Here is a 21,709-nt window from a genome sequence, read left to right as displayed (position 1 = left end):
TGTAAAATAAATAAACATTTAACAGTTCTAAAAGGTTTAAAAAAAAGAAATGAAACAGACAGATACTTATGAGAAAAATAAATCTTGGAAATAAAAAATACAACTATTGAAATTAAAAGTAAATGAATAGGGTAAATTGTAGACTGGATACAATTAATAGAGAATTAACAAATTGAGATGCAGGATGGGCATGTTGGCTCATGCCTGTAATCCAAGCACTTGGGAGGCTGAGGTGGGTGGAACACCTGAGGTCAGGAGTTCAAGACCAAGTCTGGCCAACATGGTAAAATCCTGTCTCTATTAAAAACACAAAAAAATTAGCCAGGTAGGTAGCACACACCTGTAATCCCAGCTACTCAGGAAGCTGAGACAGGAGAATCACTTGAACCTGGAAGGGGGAGGTTGCAGTGAGCTGAGATCGTGCCACTGCATTCCAACCTGGTCAACAAGAGTGAAACTCTGTCTCAAATAAATAAAACACACATAAATGAAATAAATTGAAATGCATTAATAATAAATTCACTACGAAACAGGACAGGGAGAAAAATAACATGAAATCTCACTTGAGAGCCACAGAGAATAGAAAAAGAGGTATGATAGGCAATTCAGAGGAAAAGAATGGAAAGCCCAATGGTTAAGTCATATTTGAAGATAGATAGATTTAAAAATTTCAGATATGAAAAAAGTTGAAACCTCAGATCAAAATTTTATTTCACATGTTAATCACAAGACAAAGCAAGAAAAATCAAAACACATTTATACCTAGACATGTTGTAATTAAACAACATAATATCAAAAATAAAGAGAAAAATTTCAAGAGGATAAGAAAAAAAAAACAGATGATTTACAACATATAACACTTAAACTGACAGCAACAATGGCAAAAATAGGATAAGAAATAGCAAAGTAGCATTTTTAAATAGTTAATTAGAATTTTATAGCCAACTCAACTATTATTTAAAACTGAGGGGAAAATAAAATTATTTTCTGTCTTTAAATAATTTACCTCCACATACATTCTTCAAATGACCTGTTAAAGGGTGTAGTTTAGTAAGAAGAAAAATATACTAGTAGGAAAAACATTACATACAAAAAACAACAATGAAGTAGATCATAGACCTGAAAGTAAAATGCAAAACTTTCTAGAAATTAACGTAGGAGAAAATCCAGATACCTTCAGCTTAGTGATAACTTTTTAGGTACAACACTGAAGGCATGTTCCATAAAGATAGTAATTGACAAGTAGACTTCATTATAACGAGAAACTTCTCCTTGGAAAAAGACACTGTCAAGGGAATGAGAAGACAAGCCACACACTAAGAGAAAATACTAGTAAAAGACATATCTAATAAAGAATTGTTATGGAAAATGTGCAAAGAATTCTTAAAGCTCAACATTAAGAAAATGAACAAACCAATTAAATATGAGCAAGAGGACTGAAAAGAAACCTCACCAAAGAAGATATATAGACAACAAATAAGTATGAGAAAAGATGCTCCATGTCATATGTCACCAGGGAAATGCAAATTAAGCACACATATTAGAATGGCCAAAATCCAAAACGGTGTCAACACTCAATGGTAAAATACGGAGCAACAGGAGTTCTCCTTTACTGCTGGTGGGAATGCAAAATGGTACAACTACTTTGTAATATATTTTGATAGTTTCTTACAAAACTAAACATACTCTTACCATAGGATCCAGCAGTCATACACCTTTGGAATTTACCCAGATAAATTGAAAGCTTATGTCTGTATGGAAACTTAGACACAGATGTTTACAGTAGCTTTATCATAACTGCCAAAATTCATAAGCAACTAATATGTTCTCCCAAAGGTGAATGAAAAATAAACGTGTTACATCCGGAAAATAGAGTATTATTCAGCACTAAAAAGAAAAAAGCTATCAAGCCATAAAAAAAAAAAAAAGAAGGAAACTTAAATGCAAATTACAAAGCAATTGAAGCCACTCTTAAAGGTTACATACAGTATGGTTCCAGCTATATGACATTCCACTAAAGCAAAACTATAGAGACAGTAAAAAAGATTAGCGGTTTTCAGAGTTTAGTGGAAGGAAGGGTTAAATAGAGCTCAGAGAATTTTGGGGGTAGTAAAACTATTCTGTATGATACTATAATGTCATACATTTGTCAAAACTATAGAATATATAACACCAAGAGTAAATCCTAAGGCAAACTGTGAGTTTTGGGTGATAATGATGTGTCAGTGTAGGTTCATTGATTGTAACAAACGTACCATTTTGCTGTGGGAAGTTGATAATGGGGGAGGCTGAATGTGTAGGGGGCAGAAAGCACATAGGAACTCTTTACTTTCTGCCCAACTTTACTATGCACATAAAATTGCTGGAAAAAATAAAGTCTATTTTAAAAGTATAAACCTTGAAAAAATAGGTAACAAAATTTAGTTAACTTGTGGCTATTAAATAATCACAAATTTTTGCATTAAAAATGATAAAAATAAATATATATGTACACTGCAAAAACAAACAGAAAGTGTTTATTGCACTGTTAATGCGAGCTAGATTTCTTGTTATATTCAGGAAGAGGACTGAAATCCTGAATAACATTAAAAAGTTTGAGGAAAATTCAGAGTTAAGCATGTTTTAGTAGTTAAGCATTTTTGCTTAAATTTTACAGATATCTACTTAAGTGTGATACATTTCTTCTAAATCAGTACAGGAAAAAATGAAAATCTCTATCAATACAACAGCAAAGAAGGAAAGCAAAAGCAAAGGAAAATAATGATAGCTAGAAAGCACAAAATAAATGGGTAAAAGCATGCCAAATATATGTTATTATACTATACATAAATGGATTGAACTTACCTACTATAATACAGAGAATATCATATTCAATATAGAAACTATAGAGACTTGTTTAGAACAAAGTGAGAGAAAAGGTAGAGGGAAAAAAAAAGATATATTAGTCAAATACAAACTAAAAGAAAGCAAATATGTCAATGTTAATAATTGGCAAAATGGAATACAAGACAAAAAGCATTAGTAGGGACACTACATCAGAATAAAGAATCCATCCAATGTCCTGTAAGGTTTTGCCTAGGTTTTCTTCTAGGGTTTTTATGGTGTTAGGTATTATGTCTGTTTCATTTCTATTTGTTTCCCTTTCTTAATTTCTTCTACTGTTTATATAATATTAAAACTTCTTTTGTTTCTTTGGCCACTGCCTATATAATCAACTTAAAAAGGCTTTGTGAGATTTTTCATTATATTATCTTCATATGAAGTGAATTTGTGCTTCAATTGTTGGGTTTTTGGGTGTGTGGTTTTTGATTTTTTTGTTTTATTTTGTTTTGTTTTGTTTGTTTTAGATGGAGTTTCATTCTTGTTGCCCAGGCTGGAGTGCAATAGCACAATCTCAGCTTATTGCAACCTCTGCCTCCTGGGTTCAAGCAATTCTCCTACCTCAGCCTGCTGAGTAGCTGGGATTACAGGCACCCGCCACTATGCCCAGCTAATTTTTTGTATTTTTAGTAGAGACAAGGTTTCACCATGTTGGCCACACTGGTCTTGAACTCCTGACCTCAGGTGATCCACCTGCCTTGGCCTCCAAAAGTGCTGGGATTACAGGCGTCAGCCATGTTTGTTTTATTGTCTTTTTCAGTGTAGCTTTCTTTGTGTGTTTTGAAGTTTTATTTTGCAGGTTGATTTGAATGGAAAAAAATGGTTGGATTTAGTTTGATTTTTTTCTCTCTCTCTCTTTATCTTTCTCTATTTTTCTTCATCCTACCCATCATAGGAATTTTGTAATTTCTCCTAGGTTTTTTCACCTCATCCTCAGTTTACAATTGGGTTTAGAGTAGAAATTTGTGACTATTGCGTTGTTAAGAAGCAATAACTATAACAGATTCAGCCACCAAGCTATGAAGCAACTGAGTTCGTTTTCTAGACATGAGCCTATAGGAATGTTTCACCCATGGCCTCTCTTCTCTCAACACTACATGTATGACATTCTGTAAGATGAAGCCCCAGTAAGATATTGGCAACAGTTCTCTGGAGCTCCTTTCAAATGCAGAGGAGCCTCACCTCAGCCAACAGAAAGTCTGGCTTAAGACCTCATCTCATATGGACTTTCAATCCATATACTTCCAGGCTCCTACTTTTAATCCAGCAGTCCTGTGGTGTCCGTTTTATTCATCGGTTTGTGCTTCCGATCTCTGTCCAAACCTTGAAGAACTTTATATCATTTTTCATCTAGTTAGGTATGTTAGGCTTTTGATATGGTTTGGCTTTGTGTCTCCACCCAAATCTCATCTGTAATTGTAAACACAGGGGTTGTTTTCCCCATGGTGTTCTCATGATAGTGAGGGAGTTCTCACCAGATCTGACGGTTTAAAAGTGATGGTTTCCTCTGTGCTCTCTCTCTTTCTCTCCTGCCACCTTGTGAAGAAGGTGCTCGTTCTCTATACTCGTTTGCCTTCCACTATGATTCTAAGTTTCCTGATGCCTCCCCAGTCATGCATAACTGTGAGTCAATTAAACCTCTTTCCTTTATAAGTTACCCAGTTTCAGGGAGTATTTTATAGCAGTGTGAGAACAGACTAATACAGCTTTATTATTTTTATTTATTTATTTGCGTTACAAGTAGAGCCAATTCTTCAGAACACTGCAATCAAAACTAGTGGGAGAAGCTTTAAAACTGAAGAATCCAAGGTGCTCCAGAGCACACAGTGTCAGAACAACCTGTGTAGATAGAAATTCATCCCTTCATGTTCACTTTCTCTGCCTACTCCATAAAACTGATCCCAGATTTCCTCAAGGTAGACCAAATGAAGATATGTATTCCTCCAGGTCTGCTTACTATTTATTTAATTTGCCTGTGACTTTTGGATTTTCATTGCATAGGTAATCAACTCATTTAACTAAGTCAACGATTAAATCAACAAGGCTCAATTAAATTTCTGCTCCATGTTGTCAAACTTTAATAGTATTTTAGTTTATCTTGCTCTTGTGCTGAGGAAAATAATGTGATCATCTCTCTTAACTTGCCTATTTCATCCCAACGACTCGGGAACCTGCACATGTTGGTATGAAATCACTGGCTTAATGCTATCTAATTCTACTAACTAAACTTGATAGATTTACTTCCTTTCTCTAATGTGATACTTTCCTCTTTTGATCAATATAATCTCATAATCTGTGCAAATTCTTGTAGGAATAAAACTTACAACAGTGTATTTTATTATTTTTGTAAGCATGTATTCCTAGGAATAATGTGTTAATTCTTTCATATAAGCAGTTTCTGAAGAACTGATATAAAGTATAAATGGGAACAAATATGACAATTACAACAAATATATTATTGGATATATTTTATCTTTGCTTCACACAGGATATCAATACATTAACTTTATATCCTATTATTTCTTTCAATAAGCTCAGTAAGTGATCATTTAATCTTTTTTTAAAAAAGAGGTTTGGTTTCCTGATAAAATTAATAAATATTCTTTCATGGTACTGACTTTTCTGAACAGGTCACTGTCATCATATACCTACTAACTTACTGGATATCAGAGTCTTCCTCATAAAATGGATAGGAAGATCAGGAACATCACTGTGTGACTAAAGAAACCACATTATTTTTACAGTGTAGAAAAAATGCTAAGCTTCTGCCTCTTTTTTTGATTAATTTCATGCCTGACTCAGTCAGAGATTAGGCCTTGACACAGGTTATAATTAAATATTGAAATCATGAAGTGCAAGAATGTTTAATTTTTAAAATATGAGTTTTAATTTACCTCATACAGAGAATAGTTCTGGTCACCTGCAGAGATGCATTACACACTACATTGCCTAATGTAGGATGCCTGAATAAGGCTGAGCATACAGTTAAAGTAAACTAATGCAATTTACTGAACAGCAGTCAAATATTTATCCAGTTGATGAAGCAGACTTTATGTGAAACTCAGACAATAATTAAAGAGAAGGCTTGCTTAAAACATGCTTACTTCAGTTTTCCCAAATACGTTATATCCTTTCTACATCTTCCATTTTCCTAAATATCTCTGTATACCTGAAACACTCCATAGTGAGCATTCTGTGGAATTATATTGAATCAATTTCCTCCTATTTTGCAGTATTTTAAAGATAGGAGGGTAGCTTGATTGCCAAAGCAGCCCAATTCTTCTTGTAGTTATACCTATTGCAATGTGACTTTGCAGTGCCTCCCATCAAAGGTGGAGTCTTGTTTCCCCACCTTTTAACCTGTCTGGCTTGTGACTTGCCAACAGAATGTGGCAGCTATATTGTTATGCCTGTTCTTCTTCCAGAGACTGCATGCTTCTACTTGTTCTCTTGGAACCCTGCCATGTGCATGAGACAAGCCCAGGCTATGGAGGCTGGGAGACCACATGGAGCCTATCCAAAACTGGTCAGCTGCCAGCCACCCTGCTATCTTACTACACTGAGTCCTGCTGGCATTGCCCAAGCCTAACCCAAGGGGCAGAACCACCCACATTACTTGTAGACTCATGAAAAATAATGAATATTACTGCTTTAAACCATTATGTTTATGATTGTTTGTTATACTACAATAGCTAATTGATGCAAAATTTGGAGATTGAATCCAACCTGCTCATTTTATAACGGAGACAACAGAAGCCCAGAGCAGCTAAGCACCTTGATCACATTTACATATTGTCAGTGGCAGAACCAGGTTTGCAGGTTTTATTACCCATATCTGTAGCCAAAACTTTCTATCGTGGAATACAGCTTGCCTATGTCTTCTTTCTGGCAACAAAGATCAAAAAAAGTTTGCCAAAAGAATTGGAGCTTCAGCATAATAAGATGGCATTTCTTAATAATGATTGTAAAGGCTTTATATATATTTATTATAGTCTGAATATAAATATTATATGATACTATTTCTCAGATACTTTTTTCTAAGTTATGTAAAGAGAATTATCAATAACAGAATGAAGACTATTTTTAAGTGTGAAATATACGATAATTTTCAGTCATTGTGATATTACTATTAATCTTCACTTTTGGAATATTTCTTAAATGCTAAAATTAACAGGGATCTTCTTAAAGCTTTGCTGGCAGAACTAAATTTTTCTCTGGATTTTATTGCATCCAAAACTGTCATCTGGAATATTACTAATATACAGCATATCAGAGTCATCCCTATATTAAATATTTCAGATGAGGAGCATTAAGAAATCTGCAACTACTTAGATTATGTCGAATGCATGAAGAAAGGCTAAGTCCATCATGTTATAGGATGGCATGTTATAAAATTGTGTTCTAACAGATTTGCCCCAGAAAAAAAAAATAAGATTTTGAGGCTTCTTTTTAGAGTAACAAATATTTCTACTTTTGCTCCATTGTACAGGCAACTCTTTGGCTCTGTAGCATTGGCATTCAAAGTTTAACTCATCCAAGTCACCTGGATAGCTTGTTAAATCACAAATTGCTGGGCACCACTCCCAGAGCTTCTGATTAGGTAAACCTGGGATGGGGACTGAGTATTTGCATTGCTAACAAGTTCCCAGGTGAGGCTGCAGCTGCTAGTTGAGAATCTAAGCTTTGAGAACCTCTGCTTCGTAGTTTTCAACAATTGTTGAAATAATTTGTGGATAGTCCATGTTAAAATATACCTTACTATAGTGTTTTAGTGGGAGCTAAAAGAAGCATATATGAACTATATTCACAATTTACATTACTAAGTAAATTATGCAGTACAAAATCCTGTCAATCAAAATCAATAGACAGTCACTACATTCAGAGTTTGAATAGTCTCAACTTTTTGTTGAGACATGCCCAGAATCTGCCCACAGACCAAGGGAGGAAGTTGCCAAAAAAAAAAAAAAAATGTGTACTGTCACAAGGCCCATAATATTTGGAATGCAGGCAAATTAGCTCAAATGATCATCCTCTAAAGGGAAATAATTTGCTAGAGTTTTTAAAAGGTAAAGAAATGACTGCTTCCAACCCAGAGCCAGTTTTTTTTTTTAATTTAATGAGAATATTCACATAACACTTTCCATGACAGCTTCTGCTTTCCATCACTCAACTCTTTGTGAAAATAGTGACTTACTGACTGTGTTTGGGCTTACTCCAAAAATGAACTTCTTGAAAGGTTTTAAAAAATGGTTTCAGTTGTTTTTAATTCCTGACTGCTTCAAATAAAGAAAACAAACTATAAAAAGGGTAGTGGGATTCTAATTGCATTTTTTTGCATTTAAATATCAGATAACTTCCTAATGGACCTTTACATATCTATGTCCTCTACATAAATCCCATACCTTCCTCAGTTTAAAAAGACAAGTGAGATTAGACAAAGATTGGCAGCTGAAAGTGTCCTGTGAAAAAACACACACAAAAGCCTATATGTGTCCCGAACCATTGAGTGTGCACATTTAAAAGGCGCCAGCCAACTCAATCTTTCTTCTTCTGGTAAACATGCCTCACTGGGTATTCAAAGAGCCCACTCCATAAGAGGCCATGCAGTATTGTTTATAATTTTTATCCATGTGGTTTTTCTCACCACCTACTTAAAAGTTCATTTTTCCTCCTTTTCTGTACTTCTTTGCTTCTCCTTTCCTTATTAAAAAAAAAAAAAAAAAAAAAAAAAGGCAACCTCAGCTAACTTAAGGCATTACACAGAGAAGACATTCTTATCCAGACTATTTTTAACATTCTCTTAGTTTGTATCCTTTTCACCTTTGAAACTGACTATATGTATGGGGTAAGAGTTCCTGAGTACGGAACAACACACAGGGTGTCTCCTAAAGTGGCAGATTCCAGCCAGGGAAAGGCTTCTGAGACAAAATTATTCCAGTTCTACACAAGCATAACTTTCCTCTTCCCAAATAAAAGGGCTCCTCAATAGGTGATGATATTCATTTATTTTTTATGTTCAGTGACATCTTTTAATACTGTATAAACACTGTCTTTGTATTTGTGTCATTATAGGTATATTTAATGTCTTTTAACACTGGTAAGATGATTCTATCCTATTCAGATCTAGAATTTCTAGCTGCAAATGGTTTCAATTTTTACATGACTATTTCCAAATTAATTCCAACTCACAGTGATCCTTTCAACCCATGTGGCACCTATTTTTGCCACCACTCTTTTTTTTTGAGGAGTCTCACTGTTGCCCAGGCACCATGAGTATAGTGGTGGAATATTCTCAGCTCACCATAACCTCCACCTCCTGAGTTTAAGCGATTCTCCTGCCTCAGCCTCCTGAGTAGCTGCGATTATAGGTGAGTGCCAACACTCTCAGCTAATTTTTGTATTTTTAGTAGAGACAGGGTTTCACCATGTTGACCAGGCTGCTCTTGAACTCCTGACCTCAACTTATCCACCATCCTTGGTCTCACAAAGTGCTGGGATTACAGGCATGAGCCACTACCACACCCGGCGACACCACTCTTTTCATATTTATTTGAAATGATCTTGTGCTATTGCTAGCTAACTTTTGTGGACGTGTACTATCTACCTAATTAAATTTTAAGTGCCCTGAGGGCAGGATCTCAGGGAATCTGAGGTGTTACCGTAACTTACACATGGAGAACACCCCATCAGAATGTGCTGACTGACAGATAGATGGGGATGACTGAGTCAGCCCTCTAACCTGAAAGTGGGGACAGCTGAAATGAATGAAAAGGATATCAAAATATGTAGAAATGATTCCCCATCTTAGTTAGGGTTTCTTTGGCTAAGCAACCCCAGGACAGGAGGCTGGAGGAGGAGGGAAAAGCAACTAGGTAATGACCTACAATAATTACTCCTGGCTGAAGAAATCGCATGTGGAAAGAATGGCAGTTAAGAGGTACAAAGGGAGAAATATCTACTGTATTAACAGGAATAGTTGCAGCCAACCAACCATTTGGTGCCCTTTCGTGAGCTATATTAGTCTGTATGGTAGGAAAAGGGCAGTACCCTCGAAGGAAAGGCTGACTCTAACACCAGGAATGCACACACACACATGCTGAGGTTGTGCAAGAAAAAAGCTGGGAATAGGCCAAGGAACTTCATTTATGCCAAGTCATTAAAAGACTCATCCTCACAAGGCACGCTTTATCTACATGCCAGGAATAGTACCTGTCCTTGCCTGGCCAGATGTCCAACCGGCTCCTTTAGCTTTTCTATTTTTTGTTAGCTATATATTGAAAGAGTTTTCCCTTTTAAAATCAGACTATTGTGATTATACACAGAGGCTGTTGGCAGATGTGCTAGTCATTTCTCTACCAAAGGGTCTAGCTCTTCTATGTTGGAAACATTCTTTAAGGAATAAGTGAATGCTTATTTATTTCTCCTAATACTATTAGGAGAAAATATGCACTCATAGTTAAAATTAAGATAATCTTTTAATCTTTTTCTGATTTGCAAGCTTGTTCTTCCCCACCTTCTCGCACATACACATCTATTTGTATATGGCTTAGTGCTTACACCATCACATATGTGTGCTGGAGGGGGATGCAGGTATTATATCTTGGAATTGAACAGTTCAGGTCCAAGTCTCAGTTCTATCATTTACTATGCAGAAATAAATATATGCACATATGTTCACATATATATGTTTACTTAATATTTTATAACTGTCCCCAGTTATTAATTTGCTTTCCTACATGTATAGTACTTTTAGTAAATATGAACTCATGTGCATTTCCTGCAATAGTCGAGTATATTATTACATGCTATCATATAATATTTATATTGATTGAGTATATATTAATGCATATTATTATATACTCAACTGTTGTAGTTTCCTACAAAACATAAGAGTTGCAGCTTGTAAGAGTTCATATTTTCAAAATTGACTACATGCTAAAACAGAAATCTACACTGAATCATGCCAACTGTTTAACTATGCAAATAAATGCCATGAAACAATTTAGAAACCTAAATTAAGAATGTTGTATCTAAGTGAAACAACTGCAGGAATAGAAATCAACAGAAAATAATTACACTCAGGAAATCTGGACAGGACATCATCAAGAGCATGGACCATGAAATCCTCAGTGACCCAAACAGTTAAGAAATTGCAACTAAGAACTGTAACTTTCATCCAGAGAGAGAGAGATGTTTTCACCATGTTTGATAATTTTTTAATCCTCATATTCTGTCATGACTCAACCCATGTGGTTTGAGTGTTCAATGCTTACTGACTCACATATGAATGAGATGGGGGTAGTTGTGGAGTAGTGACCATTCTTTCTGTGTGGATGTGTATTTCAAGATTTATGCAGCAGGTATATAGAAAAAAGAAATAAACATGGGCGGCCAGGCGCGGGGGCTCATGCCTCTAATCCCAGCACTTTGGGAGGCCAAGGTGGGTGGATCACGAGGTCAAGAGATCGAGACCATCCTGGTCAACATGGTGAAACCCCGTCTCTACTAAAAATACAAAAAAAAAAAATTAGCTGGGTATGGTGGCATGCGCGTAGTCCCAGCTACTTGGGAGGCTGAGGCAGGAGAATTGCTTGAACACAGGAGGCGGAGGTTGAGGTGAGCCGAGATAGCGCCATTGCACTCCAGCCTGGGTAACAGGAGCAAAACTCCGACTCACAATAAAAAAGGGCATTGCTCAAGGCCATCATGCTACACAACTACAGAAAACACCATTTCTACTAGTGTTTGTGTGTGTGTCTTTTTCCTTAAATTTAGCCATGAAGAGCAACAAGGCTATATAAGGAGGCCTGACTTGGGTTCTGGTTCTACCACTGCCACTTACCAGTTACATGAATTTGGACAAATCATCTCACCTTCCTGAACTCTAAGAACTCTAACATTTCTTGATTTTTTTATGTGTGCTATGGAGCTGTTCAGCAATTTGGTGCCAGTCATGGATGCTTCCTCAGAATGAGGTTTTTAATTGCATAAAAAAATACAGAATGTTGAAGAATCCAATAATTAATTTTTCCTTACATAGTAATAAATGTGTTTTCTTATTAGATTAAATATCATTATCAAGATATGGGTCCCATAAATGCCATAATTTTGAAGTATAATGAAGGTAAATAATATTTTGAGATATCTGCAACTGTAATGTGATATAAAATTATGTATCTATTGTTGACAAAATTATAGGTACCTATAATATTATTGCTATTTATTGCTTACATTCATTAAAAAAGTAAATGCTAAAATTCAGCTGGGGATTAGCAAAAATGAGGGATAATTCTTTTCCTGATATAAGTTCAAGGACTACTTTTAACTATGAACCACAGGTTAAAAACCATTGCTCTTTACCCATTTATGTAAAAAGAGGAAAATGGCATCTGCCCTCTAGAGCTCACTGAGCTTTGCCAGGATCAAATCAGATAAAGTTAATTCAACAAATATGTGCCAGGCACTATTTTAGGGTCTGAGAATATACCAGTGAACATAAGAGACACTGTCTAGTGGAAGAAATGTTTTAGTCATGGATGACAGACATTAAGTGTATATGTTGTGAGAAGGGATGGCACAGTGATACAAAAAGTGAACTAGAAAGGTATACAGAAGAGATGGGGGAAAAGTCTCTGTGCTAAGATGTCACTGGAGCAGAGACCTGAAGAAAGCAAGGGACAAGGAGCCATAGGACACCTGGGAGAAAGTGTCTATACATAACGAGCATTGTAGCATTATCTTTCATCTGACAACAATCAATGAGCAGGTGGTAAACTGAAATACAAGCCAACATTGCTAAGTAGGAAAATAAAAATATATGGACTTATTGCTAGAATTATGAATTTATTCCATATTAGCATATAAGTTATATCTATATTTGAAAATTTTGCTTCTAGGCTGGGCTTGGTGACTCATTCCTGTAATCCCAACAATTTGGGAGGCTGAGGCAGTAAGATCACTTGAGCCTAGGAATTTAAGATCAGCCAGGGTAACACAGTGAAACCTCATCTCTTAAAAAATTAGAAAACTTTAGCCAAGCACGGTGACGTGTGCCTGTATTCCCAGCTACTTCGGAGGCTGAAGTGGAAGAATGGCTTGAGCCCAGGAGGTCAAGGTTTCAGTGAGCCATGATCATACCACTGCACTCCAGCATAGGTGACAGAGCAAGACCCTGTGTCAAAAAAAGAAAAGAAAAGAAAGAAAATAAAACTTTGTTTCCATTGATTTATTACATATGCAGTTTTTTTAGTGCAACGTATTTTGTGCCAAGCACTATACTTAGCCAAATTAACTAATTTAATCCCAATAAGCACCTTACAAGATAGAACCTACCATTATGGTGCTGCTTTATTATTATACTTTAAGTTTTGGGGCACATATGCAGAGCATGCAGGTTTGTTACATAGGTATACACATGCCATGGTGATTTGCTGCATCCATCACCCCATCATCTATATTAGGTATTTCTCCTAATGCTATCCCTCTTCTATCCCCCAACTCCTGCTATCCCTGCCCTAGCCCCCCACCCCCCAGCAGGTGCTGGTGTCTGGTGTGTGATGTTCCCCTCCCTATGTCCACATGTTCTCATTGTTCAGTACCTACTTATGAATGAGAAAACATGGTGTTTGGTTTTCTGTTTTTGTGTCAGTTTGCTGAGAATGATGGTTTCCAGCTTCATCCATGTCTCTGCAAAGGACATGAACTCATCTTTTTTTACGGCTGCATGGTATGCTGCTTTATAAATAAGTAAATGGAGGCTCAGAGGGAGAAAAGTAATTGCTCAAGTAAATATATACAAGTATCAGGACCAAGATTTGAATGCAGTCAACATGATAAAATTTGTCTGTACATCTATCATGTTCATACTACTCCTTGAAAATGGATAGTATTCTCTGACAGGAGAATAATCCATCTTAAATATTATATTTTTAAAAGTTACTGAAGTACTTCAGAATTTTTTGTTAAATGAGAAAACTTTGCATTGTATTCACTAGGGAAAATGTTTAAAGAACAAAAATCTGAGTCACAAATGAGTCAGAAAAAGAAATTCCTAATTAAGTGAAGGATAGTCATTAGAGAATCCCATTAGAAAAATATAGTCATCCATATCTTTCTCTTTTTAATACCTATTTGTGATTACCAAAAATAAATTAATAAATTTTACAAAATTCAGAGATGTCAAAAAAACAATCTAAGACTTTTTACAATGCAAGGAGCAGTCCTGGACCCTTAGCTATAGGAGAAATTTCGAGTGTGTTGCACCGTAGGTTAAATTGAAAAGGCCCAGAAGTTTCATAAAGTAGGTAAATGAATGGAAGGAGCAAAGTATGTATTTTAAATCAAAACTTGCCAGTTTTGGAGAGAGTGAGATTAACAATAAACAAATTTAGATTCAACTTATAATTGATATTCTGCCTTAAATTATTTCTCTTTTCAAACTTGTTTTCTTGATTCAAGACAATTCCTCTTTTTCAAGAGCATATTGCAATAGTTCCAGTGAGGGATAAAATGGCTGAAGAGAATCAATAACAGTGGAAACGGCTGATGAAGAAAGAAAGAATGCATGTTTAACATTGAGAGGCAGGGGCGGGTGGAGGATGGGTGACAAAGGGAAAAGTCCAGAGTGCCTTAGTTTCTGCCACGAATGGCTGGGTAGGTGGTGTTTTAGTTATTAGCAAGATAATGAGCATGAGAGAAATAGAAGAATGGCTGTGAGTAAAAATATGGACATGTTGATTTTTAGGTGTTTTTGGGAGATCCAGGTGTCAACAATTAGTAACCAATTGAATGCAAGTCAGGAACTCAGGAGAGACAGCTGAGCCAAAAATGGAGTTTCAGGAATCATCAGCTTGTGGACAAAAACAGACAATTAAACCAATCCAAATATTTAAAGCATGCTCAGAGGATGAGACAGGTAAAGGAGACCACAGTGGAGTAACTAACTACTTGAAGAGCCAGTTCCCAGTATCAAATGACACCAAGAAGTCAAGTGAAACTTCCAAGTGAGGAGTCAGGGTCTGGAGAGGTCAGTGCCTTGAAGCCTTTGACAGAGCAGTTGTGTTGTGATGGTGGCGAAAACTCTGAAGGGCATAGAGAAAGAGAGAAATATAAAGCTACAATTAGAACACCACTCATTCTATTTGTGAATTTGATGGTTAAATGATAAGAAAAGGATAGAGAGATGGTAGCTAGATGCCAAGGCAGAGTCAAAAAATGGAGAGGTTGAAATTACTAAAAAAGAAAAATGTGACTGATGGGGTAAGTGCCCCAAAGGAACAAGAGAGGAGAGGGTTTGGTTTGTCAAAATCATCAGAAGCCCAGCTGGCAATGAGTAAGTGGGGCCAAGGAAGCTGAAAGCCTCGTGGTTCATGAGACACCATGAAGAATTATTTCATGTCCTGTGCAACTATCAAATGTCCTAAAGGACACTACTGTAAGTGAATAATCTGTTTTTGATGAAAATCTGTTGCACACATAAGCACAGACCAGCTCTGTGTGGTTTTAATACACAGAGATTTTCTGGGAATACAAGTACTCTGTAATTCAAAGAAAAATTGATTTAGGTTTGTTCTGATTTTTACCAAGAATTAGTCATAATTTCAGAAATTCACAACATCAAGAAGAAATACAGCTCATGGATTTTAAGTCACCAACAGAATGTATCTATCATTCTGTGTTTGTAGCTATCCCATTTATATGGATTCTACATAAGTCAGCTGCCTTTGACTTGTGAGATCACATGTGAGAATTTACATATTGAAATGTATGTTTCATTATAGATTACTTTATTTCTGTTTCTTTTTTTCTATTAGAATAAGGCATTGTTTTGTTTCTATTCTCTGACCCCAATTGTTCTGATGACAACCACATTGCTGGATAACCTTGCTCCTTTTCCTTCTCTTGGTTAGCTTCATAATATCCTCTAATAGAAACTGTTGTGTTCATCAGTGATCACCATTTGATTATAGATAAAGTGACCATAAAATGTATCTTTCAAATGGGATGCTTTTGAGAATGAAAGTGAGTACAATTAATAATTACTTGGGGACAATAAAATTGAACTGAGACTGCCCTGGGCAAACCAGGATGTATGCTCACCCTAACTATAGACTGCAGATGTAGTGAAGGATTCATAATTATTTACTCATCGTAAAAGAATCAGACATTCTTGCCTAGACCACATGGTGACTAAACAGAAATCCTTGTGAGAAAACTACCTTTTGAGGGCAGGGGCCATCCAATTCATCTTTGCCTCTCCAGCATGTGGCCAAGTGTTTAGTTCACATTTGGGAAATAGGACTCAAACCTCAGTGAAGTCATCACTCGGTGATCAGAAAACCTCACATCGCTAATAATTGGTCATTGCCTCCTGCAGTAGAAAACAGCATTTAACAAAGTCACATAGGTAGTCATTTAGGAAATACCAAGGTACTTTTACAAAAAGCAGAGGTTTTTAAAAAAAATAAACATATAAGGATTAGCCCAGGCTTTTTCTTACAATCCAGCACAAAGCTGAAACCCCCAAAAGTAACACTTCTCTAACTTAATGTGCACATGAATCACCTGGAGATCACGTTAAAATGTATCTGCCAACATGTTCTTCAGTAGGTGAGTGGATAAATAAATTATGGCATATGTGGATGATAGAATAATCAGTACTAAGAGAAATGAGCTATTAAACCATAAAAAGATATGTAGGATACTTAAATACGTATTATTAGGTGAAATAAGCCAATCTGGAAAGGTTGCACACAGTATGATTCCAGCTATAGTACACGACATTCTGGAAAAGCAAAACTCTGGAAACAGTAGAATGATAAGTGGCTGCCAGGAGTTTGGGGTAGGAAGGAATAAATAGGTTGAGAATAGAAGATTTTTAGGGCAGTGAAACTGTGCTGTGTAATACTATAATGGTAGAAAAAGGTCATTATACGTTTGTCCAAACCCATAGAAGGTACGACACCAACCCTATGTAATCTATGGACTTTGGGATGTAATCTGTGGATTTTGGGTGATTATGATGTGTATGTTTAGGTTCATAGATTGCAACAAATGGACCAATCTGGTGGGAAGGTTGATTATGTGAGAAGTTGTGCATGTATGGGGATAGGAGTAGATGAGAAATCTGCACATTCTGCTCAATTTTACTGTGAAATGTTCTAAAAAATAAAACGTATTTAAGTAGATAAATAAATAAAAGCAGTTTCTGGTTTGTATATCTGAGTGTAGCCTTATATCCTGTGGGGTTTGTTATTGTTGCTGTGTTTTGTTTTTTTAATTGACAAAAATTGTATATTTTCATGGTATATGATGTGATGTTTAATATCTGTAGTCATTATGGAATGGCTAAACCAGGCTAATTAGCATATCTATTACTTCATACTTATCACTTTTTTTGTTGTGAGAACAATATTTAACATCTACTCTTTTCACAATTTTCAGGTACAGTTATCCTCCGGTATCCATGGGTTATCTGCTATAGAACCTCTCTATATACCAAAATCTATGGATGCTCAAGTCTCTGATATCAAATGGTGCAGTGTTTGCATATAACCTATATGCATTCTCCATTATATTTTAAGTCATCTCTAGATTGCTTGTAATATTTAATTACTAATAAAATGTCACTGCTAAGTAAATAATTGTTATACTGTATTGTTTACAGAATAGTGATGAGGAGAAAGTATGAACATGCTCAGTACAAATGCAGTTGTGTCTGAACATTTTCAATCTATGATTGGTTGAATCCACAGATGTGGAACTCATACAGAGGGCAGACTATATATAATACATTGTTATTAACTATACTTACCATGTGGTGCAATAGATCTCCTAATTGAAATTTTGTATCCTTTTACCAACATCTCCTTAATATTTAACTCCCTTTTTCCTCTCCTCTCCCCTAACGCTTGTAATCACCATTCTACTCTCTGCTTCTATGAATTCAACGTGTTTTAGATTTTACATATATGTAAGATCACGTAGTATTTGTCTTTCTGTACCTGGCTTATTTCTCTTAGCATAATATCCTTCCAGGAACGCCAATGCTGCTGTTCCCCAGACCACACTCTGAGTAGCAAAGGCCTTAGAGTACTTCAATTCTAGCATTGGTATTCACTTCTTGCTTTTAATTGTGTACTTTCCCACATTAGGCCAAGCACTCCTTGGAGACTGTAAAGTATTTCATTCATCCTTCTGTCCCCAGGCCTTGGCTCCACACCTGGCATGGCTGTGTGCCTAGCATATGATAGTAGCTCAATATAACTTTATTGACTGAATGACAGAAATCACTGTGTCTTCTTACGGGACAATTAGCCAGTAATTCATTTCTCCCACTTCCTTTAAGAGGACTTAGTAGATGACACTCCCTTGTTTTTGTATACAGCACACCCATTCCTCAACACATACTTTTTCTCTCCAAAGCCAATTCCTAAACTAATTTTACTTTTAGAAAACCTCCTAAACTGACTTAGGTGGCCTCTGTCTCCAGACTCTAGCTAATAGGACTTGCTCAATTTTACCTGTTGCCTAGGGATGCTGTCTGGACCCAAACTAATAGCTCGAAAAGCCACTCCCTGTGGCTTATCCTCCTGCAAGGAGAACGTGGAAGAAAGTTAAGTAGAGAGGCTCATGCCTCCTGTAATCCAGACTTGCCCCATAAAGCCATTGGAACTCTCCTAATTAAGGTCAGCAATAGCAACTGTATCAATCAAGGTCTAACTAGAGAAACAGAGCCTGTAAGAGGTAAATATTACAGGATTTACTGCAAGGAATTAGGTTATGAGAGTGTAATTAAATGGAAAATTGATTTAGGGCAAGTATACAATCAGTGGGGCAAGCTTTTGGAAAGGGCAGGCTGAAACTTTGGGGCATGAGTTGATGCTACAATACGCAGGTAGCATTTCTTCTTCAGGGAAGCCTCAGCAATGCTCTTAAAGCCTTTCAGCTGATGGAAGCAGGGCCACCTGAATTATCAACGATAATCTCTCTTACTTAAAATCAACTGTTTATACTTCAGTCACATCTACAAAATAACTTCACAACAATGCCTATATTATTGTTTAATTGAAAAACTGACGACAGTAGCCAAGCAAAGCTGACACAGGAAACCATTACAGCATCTCATTGCCATGAAAAACCCCTTTCCAAATGCCTTACTCAAGTAGCAACGTCTGCAGCTCCCCCATTACTGCTCCATTCTTTCAACCCCAGAAAGCTGGAGTGCTAGTTCTGAACCTGAATTAATGTACTTTTTTTTTCCCCAAAATATAAATGATTCTTACTTGCCAAAAACGAAGCAAAACTAACCGATGAAAACAAAATGATGGAACTTAAGAGAAGCCAAGAAGCATGGTAGAAGAGGCTTCTAGGTCTCTGTTCTCTTCCATTTTTAGTGTTAGAGCAATACTCATCTCTATGTGCCTTCATTTCCTTTCTCTAAATGGGAAATCAGCCTTAGAACACTTTTAGAACACTTCCCCTCCTTTTCCTTCCCCCACCATCTGTCTCTCTCTCTCTCTCTCTCTCTCTCTCTCTCTCTCTCTCTCTCTCTCTCTCTCTCTCTCTTTTCTCTCTCTCTCTCTCTCTCTCTCATCTCTTTCTCTCTCTGTCTCTTTCTCTCTTTCTCACACTCACACATACGCTGGCATGAATGCTCACATACTTCAACTCTGTCTTTTCTGAAAATGCCTTTTCAGCCTCTGTAACTGACTCTACTCTTTTTGTCTACTAAGTTCTTCAAATATCCTTCCAACTCTGCATTAATCAACACACTCTGTGCATTCACTGCACAGGCCCCCATGGGTTCCAACAATGACAACTCAAGGTGTTCAGGCGAGGATTCTGGGCTAGAAATACAGTTTGAGAGTCATCTTCCACTTCCCATGCCCTTACCTTTCACCCACAAGAACAAAATTTTGTCTCTTATTCCTTAAAAATTTCTGTCTGTCTCTAGTTTTCCATTTCCATTGCGACTACTTTAATCCTGTCTTCATAGTCTTTCCCCTGATTTATTGAAATCCTTCATTAACCAGTATTTTAAAATTAATCTTGTGCCCTCCAACCCCTTTCTCTTCCCTTATCACACAGCCTCCAGAGTTACCCTCCTAGAGAAAAGATCTAATTATTCCACTCTACTTCTTTAAAACCTTAAATGACACAGTTTGGTCCCAAACTCCATGTCCAATCTCCTGTCTTGTTGCAAACCTACTGCTTGATGCCCCCTGATATTCCTATACTTCTCAGTGGCCTTGGATGTGCTATTCTTTCTCTCTGTTCCTATATTCTTTTCCCCATGTATTGAAGCCTTTCCCTGGACAGAATTAATCATTCCACTCCTCATGCCAACGCAATGGCTTATCTATATGTTTCTGTTTTGACATCTATCTTGTTGTATTATGGTTCCTTTTTTTTTTCTAATCAGTCTGGCTCCTCTCACCTTCCCAGAGTCAAGCTTCTTGATGACAAGATTTAAATCGAATTATGCATTTATATAAACTGAGAAACAATCAGGTACAGAGATCAAGCTGATTGCCTGTTGGTTAGATAAATAAGTAAACTAACAGGTAAGTGAATGAATTAGAAAATATTATCTTTGCAGTACTGGGTTGTTAAATAAATTAAGCCTGCCCATGGGGACTGTGTATTCAGCATCTTTACCAGGCTTTGATTTGGTTGGTTTCAAAGTCCAAAGATCCTAACAAGCGAGGCCTAGGAAAAGTTAAAGAACTTGCCCTAGGTAGCCAGCTATTAAGTAAGAAAAATATATAAAAATTTAAATCATAATTTCTTGCAGTGTGGTTGCCTCTGGTAAGTGAAGAGTGAGAATAAATATCTAAGAAATACACTTTTTATAGGAGAGAAACTTTTCTATAAAATGCTTGTGAACTTCTTTTGTTAATGCTATACTGGCACATAAAAGATTCAGTACGCACTGGGGAGATGCTGCAGGATGCAAGAAGTTTAGAAGAGGAGAGAAAAAAAAAAGAAATAACATGAAGAGATTTATGCTGTAAGCTTTCCACTTCATTTTTGGTCTGGAGAGCAGAAAAAAAAAACACATTTTTGAGAGCCATCTTTAATAAGCAAGCATCATGTTATTAATCCAATTTATGGATCAATAAACACTGAGGAGTTTTTGCCTGGTAGCATTAATAATATCCTTTCATCCCTGAGGGGGGCACAGTCTTCTCAGATATCTTTTATTTAGCTGAACTCAGTGTAAGTAGAGATGACAAGCCTTGCGGTTAAATAGGTGGTCAACCACTAGCAGCTTTGCATAATGATGATAAATAGGAGGTGGAAATGTCAAATGCAGGAGGACTATTCTTGAAGGGAGCCTTAGCAACTTCCTATTTTCAAACTCCAATAATCACTAGTTTGATGAACCTGTTTAATATGATGCATGCCTCTGTGTTAACCAAGCATACCTTTGTGGAAGTCCGTACTAAACATAACAAGTCTATTTGACCACTTAAAAACACATTTGCATTTCCATGTTCTCTCTGAGTTCCTCTCCCTCCTTTTAGCATGCTACACCATGTATTGTTTATGCTTCCATGGTTCTGGGTGCTGATTACGTGTGTGTGTGTGTGTGTGTGTGTGTGTGTGTGTGTGTGTGTGTGTGTGGCTTATTAAGCATTTAGTATGCAAAAAGCCATTCATGTAGATTATCTAATTTTCTCAACAACCTCATACAGAGGATGAAAGGGAAACCCTGGAAGTAAAGTATCTTACCAGGCTCACACAGATAATTGGTGGGGTGGATTCAAAGTAAAACAAAGACCACGTGTATATTTTTTCACCATCCCATCCCTGTCACATAGTAGGG

The sequence above is a fragment of the Callithrix jacchus genome, chromosome 11, assembly GCF_049354715.1.
Source record: "Callithrix jacchus isolate 240 chromosome 11, calJac240_pri, whole genome shotgun sequence".
In the NCBI taxonomy this organism is placed as follows: domain Eukaryota; kingdom Metazoa; phylum Chordata; class Mammalia; order Primates; family Cebidae; genus Callithrix; species Callithrix jacchus.
This window is presented reverse-complemented; position numbering follows the sequence as displayed.